Genomic DNA, 6,289 nt, shown 5'->3' on the forward strand with positions numbered 1-6,289 from the left:
TGGAAGAAATGGATGCATTCCTAGAAACATATAAACTACCACAACTGAACCAGGAAGAAATAGAAAGCCTGAACAGACCCATAACCAGTAAGGAGATTGAAACAGTCATTAAAAATTTCCAAACAAACAAAAGCCCAGGGCCAGACGGCTTCCCGGGGGAATTCTACCAAACATTTAAAGAAGAACTAATTCCTATTCTCCTGAAACAGTTCCAAAAAAAAAAAAAAAAAAATGGAAGGAAAACTTCCAAACTCCTTTTATGAGGCCAGCATCACCTTGATCCCAAAACCAGACAAGGATCCCATTAAAAAAGAGAGCTATAGACCAATACCCTTGATGAACACAGATGTGAAAATACTCAACAAAATACTAGCCAATAGGATTCAACAGTACATTAAGAGGATTATTCACCACGACCAAGTGGGATTTATTCCAGGGCTGCAAGGTTGGTTCAACATCCGCAAATCAGTCAATGTGATACAACACATCAATAAAAGAAAGAACAAGAACCATATGATATTCTCAATAGATGCTGAAAAAGCATTTGACAAAGTACAGCATCCCTTCCTGATCAAAACTCTTCAAAGTGTAGGGATAGAGGGCACATACCTCAATATCATCAAAGCCATCTATGAAAAACCCACCGAAAATATCATTCTCAATGGAGAAAAACTGAAAGCTTTTCCGCTAAGGTCAGGAACACGGCAGGGATGTCCATTATCACCACTGCTATTCAACATATTACTAGAGGTCCTAGCCTCAGCAATCAGACAACAAAAGGAAATTAAAGGCATTCAAATCGGCAAAGAAGAAGTCAAATTACCACTCTTCGCAGATGATATGATACTATATGTGGAAAACCCAAAAGACTCCACTCCAAAACTGCTAGAACTTATACAGAAATTCAGTAAAGTGACAGGATATAAAATCAATGCACAGAAATCAGTTGCATTTCTCTACACCAACAGCAAGATAGAAGAAAGAGAAATTAAGGAGTCAATCCCATTTACAATTGTACCCAAAACCATAAGATACCTAGGAATAAACCTAACCAAAGAGGCACAGAATCTATACTCAGAAAACTATGAAGTACTCATGAAAGAAACTGAGGAAGACACAAAGAAATAGAAAAATGTTCCATGCTCCTGGATTGGAAGAATAAATATTGTGAAAATGTCTATGCTACCTAAAGCAATCTACACATTTAATGCAATTCCTATCAAAGTACCATCCATCTTTTTCAAGGAAATTGAACAAATAATTCTAAAATTTATATGGAACCAGAAAAGACCTCGAATAGCCAAAGGGATACTGAAAAAGAAAGCCAATATTGGTGGCATCACAATTCCGGACTTCAAGCTCTATTACAAAGCTGTCATCATCAAGACAGCATGGTACTGGCACAAAAACAGACACATAGATCAATGGAACAAAATAGAGAGCCCAGAAATAGACCCTCAACTCTACAGTCAACTAATCTTCGACAAAGCAGGAAAGAATGTCCAATGGAAAAAAGACAGCCTCTTCAATAAATGGTGCTGGGAAAATTGGACAGCCACATGCAGAAAAATGAAATTGGACCATTTCCTTACACCACACACAAAAATAGACACAAAATGGATGAAGGACCTCAATGTGCAAAAATAATCCATCAAAATCCTTGAGGAGAACACAGGCAGCAACCTCTTCGACCTCAGCCGCAGCAACATCTTCCTAGCAACATCGTCAAAGGCAAGGGAAGCAAGGGCAAAAATGAACTATTGGGATTTCATCAAGATCAAAAGCTTTTGCATAGCAAAGGAAATAGTTAACAAAATCAAAAGACAACTGACAGAATGGGAGAAGATATTTGCAAACAACATATCATATAAAGGACTAGTGTCCAGAATCTATAAAGAACTTAGCAAACTCAACACCCAAAGAACAAATAATCCAATCAAGAAATGGGCAGAGGACATGAACCGACATTTCTGCAAAGAAGACATCCAGATGGCCAACAGACACATGAGAAAGTGCTCCATATCACTCGGCATCAGGGAAATACAAATCAAAACCACAATGAGATATCACCTCACACCAGTCACAATGGCTAAAATCAACAAGTCAGGAAATGACAGATGCTGGCGAGGAAGCGGAGAAAGGGGAACCCTCCTACACTGTTGGTGGAAATGCAAGCTGGTGCAACCACCTGGAAAAGAGCATGGAGGTTCCTCAAATTGTTGAAAATAGAACTGTTTTATGACCCAACAATTGCACTATTGGGTATTTACCCTAAAGATACAAACATAGTGATCCAATGGGGCACGTGCCCCCGAATGTTTATAGCAGCAATGTCTACAATAGCCAAACTATGGAAAGAACCTAGATGTCCATCAACAGATGAATGGATCAAGAAGATGTGGTATATATACACAATAGAATACTATGCAGCCATCAAAAGAAATGAAATCTTGCCATTTGCGACAACATGGATGGAACTAGAGCATATCATGCTTAGCGAAATAAGTCAAGCAGAGAAAGACAACTATCATATGATCTCCCTGATATGAGGAAGTGGTGATGCAACATGGGGGCTTAAGTGGGTAGGAGAAGAATCAATGAAAGAACATGGGATTGGGAGGGAGACAAACCATAAGTGACTCTTAATCTCACAAAACAAACTGAGGGTTGCTGGGGGGAGGGGGTTTGGGAGAAGGGGGTGGGATTATGGATATTGGGGAGGGTATGTGCTTTGGTGAGTGCTGTGAAGTGTGTAAACCTGGTGATTCACAGACCTGTACCCCTGGGGATAAAAATATATGTTTATAAAAAATAAAAAATTAAAAAATAAATAAAGAAAAATAAAAAATAAAAAGAGGATGAAAAAAAAAAAATAGAAACCTGGCATGCCAGAAGAGGCTGGCAAGATGTATTCAGGGCATTAAATGAGAAGAACATGAAGCCAAGAATACTTTATCCAGCAAGACTGACATTCAAAATGGATGGAGAGATAAAGAACTTCCAAGACCAGCCAGATTTAAAAGAGTATGCAACCACCAAGCTGACACTGTAGGAAATATTAAGGGGGGGTACTATAAAAGAGGAAAAATCCTAAGAATGTTATTGAATAGCAATATATGGAGACAATCTATAGAAACAAAGACTTCACAGGTAACATGATGTCAATAAAAATGTATCTTTCAATAATCATTCTCAATATGAATGGCCTAAATGTGCCCATAAAATGAGACAGGATTGCAGATTGGATAAAACAACAGGACCCATCCCTATGTTGTCTACAAGAGACCCATTTTGAACCTAAGGATACACTCAGACTGAAAGTGAAGGGATGGAGAAGCATCTTTCATGTCAATGGGCATCAAAAGAAGGCTGGGGTAGTGATTCTCAGATCAGATAAATTAGATTTTAAACTAAAGACTGTAGTCAGAGATACAGAAGGACACTACATAATTCTTAAAGGGACTACCCACCAAGAAGATCTAACAATTGTAAATATTTATGCCCCCAATATGGGAGCAGCTAATTACATAAGAAAACTCTTAATTGAGATAAATATTCATATTGATATGAATACATTAAGAGTAGGAGATCTTAGCATGCCACTCTCAGTAATAGACAGATCATCCAAGCAGAAAATCAATAAAGAAACAAGAGCATTGAATGACACATTGGACCAGATGGACCTCATAGATACATACAGACCATTCCACCCTAAAACAACAGAATACTCATTCTTCTCGAGTGCACTTGGAACCTTCTCCAGAATAGACCACATACTGGGTCACAAATCAGGGCTCAACTCATACCAAAAGATTGAGATTATTCCCTGCATATGCTCAGATCACAATGCTTTGAAACTGGAGCTCAATCACAAGGAAAAGTTGGAAGGAACTCAAACACCTGGAATCTAAAGACCACCTTGCTTAAGAATGCTTGGATCAACCAGGAGATCAAAGGAGAACTTGAACAATTCATGGAAACCAATGAGAATGAAGACACTTTGGTCCAAAACCTATGGGATACAGCAAAGGCACTACTAAGGGAGAAATACATAGCCATCCAAGCCTCCCTATTTCCAAAAACAATGGAAAATTCCAGAATACAGCAGCTGTCTCTACACCTTAAAGAACTGGATAAAAAAAAAAAAAAAATTAAGCCAACTCCACACACAAGGAGGAAATGATCAAGATTAGAGCAGAGATCAATGAGATAGAAACTAGAGATACAGTAGAATGCATCAATGAAATTAGAAGCCAGTTTTTTGAAAGGATCAATAAGATCAATAAACCATTGGCCAAACTAATTCAAAATAATAGAGAGAAGGCCCAAAAATAAAATTATGAATGAAAAGGGAGCGATCAGGACTAACACCAAGGAAATAGAAACAATCATCAGAAGTTATTATTAATAGTTATATGCCATTAAGTTAAGCAACCCTAGATGAAATGGATGCATTCCTGAAAAACTATGAACTTCTAAAATTGACCCAGGAAGAAACTGACAACATGAATAGACTGATATCTAGTAATGAGATTGAAGCAGTGGTCAAAAACTTCCCAAAAAACAAGAGCTCAGGACCTGATGGATTCCCTGGGGAATTCTACCAAACTTTCAAAGAAGAAATTACAACTATTCTCCTGATGCTGTTTCAGAAAATTGAAGCAGAAGGAAAACTTCCAGACTCTTTCTATGAAGCCAGCATTACCCTGATCCCCATACTAGGAAAACACCCCACCAAAAAGGAGAATTTCAGACCAATATCACTGATGAATATGGATGCTAGGATTCTCAACATGATCCTAACAAATAGGATCCAACAGCACATTAAAAAGATTATCCACCATGACCGGGTGGGATTCATACCTGGGTTTCAAGGATGGTTCAACATTTGTATATCAATCAAGGTGATAGAATACATCAATAAGAGAAGAGAGAAGAAACAAATGGTCCTCTTTATTGATGCAGAAAAATCATTTGACAAAATCCAGCATCTGTTCTTGATTAAAACACACCAAAGTATAGGGATAGAGGGAACATTCCTGATCTTCAACAAATCTATCTATGAAAGACTCACAGCAAATATCCTCAATGGGAAAAAGCTCACAGCTTTCCCTTTGAGATCAGGAACAAGACAAGGATGCCCACTCTCACCACTCTTGTTCAACATAGTATTAGAAGTCCTAGCAACAGCCATCAGACAACAAAAAGAAATAAAAGATATCCAAATTGGCAATGAAGAATTCAAACTCTCTCTCTTCACAGATGATGTGATACTTTATATGGAAAACCCAAAAGACTCCCCCCACAAACTACTAGAACCCATACAGCAATGTGGCAGGATACAAAGTCAATGCACAGAAATCAGTTGCTTTCTTATACACTAACAATGAAAACACAGAAAGGGAAATTAAAGAATTTATTGTATTTACTATAGCACCAAGAATGATAAGATACCTGGGAATAAACATAACCAAGGGGGTAAAAGATCTGTTCTTGAGGAACTATAGAACACAAAAAGATGGAAGACCATTCCATGCTCTTGGATTGGAAGAATAAACATTGTTAGAATATCTATACTGCCTAGAGCAATCTATACTTTTAGTGCCATTCTGATCAAAATCCCACCAGTATTTTTCAAAGAGCTGGAGCAAATAATCCTAAAATTTGTGTGGAATCAGAAGAGATCCCAAATTGCTAAGGAAATGTTGAAAAAAAAAAAAAGCTGGCGGCATCAAATTATCTGATTTCAAGCTTTACTACAAAGCTGTGATCACTAAGACAGCATGGTACTGGCATAAAAATAGACACAATGACCAATGCAACAGAGTAGAGAGCCCAGATATGGACCCTCAACTCTATGGTCAAATAATCTTCAACAAAGCAGGAAAAAATATATAGTGGAAAAAAGACAGTCTCTTCAATAAATAGTGCTGGGAAAATTGGACAGCTGTGTGTAGAAGAAGGAAACTCGACCATTCTCTTACACTGTACACAAAGATAAACTTGAAATGGATAAAGGACCACAATGGAGACAGGAATCCATCAGAATCCTAGAGAACATAGGCAGTAACCTCTTTGATATCGGCCACAGCAACTTCTTTCAAGATATGTCTCGAAAGGCAAAGGAAACAAAAGCGAAAATAAATTTTTCGGACTTCATCAAGATCAAAAGCTTCTGCACAGCAAAGGAAAGAGTCAACAAAACAAAGGCAACCCACAGAATGGGAGAAGATATTCGCAAATGACAGTACAGACAAAAGGTTGATATCCAGGATCTATAAAGAACTTC

Source organism: Mustela erminea, chromosome 16 (assembly GCF_009829155.1).
Source record: "Mustela erminea isolate mMusErm1 chromosome 16, mMusErm1.Pri, whole genome shotgun sequence".
NCBI lineage: Eukaryota > Metazoa > Chordata > Mammalia > Carnivora > Mustelidae > Mustela > Mustela erminea.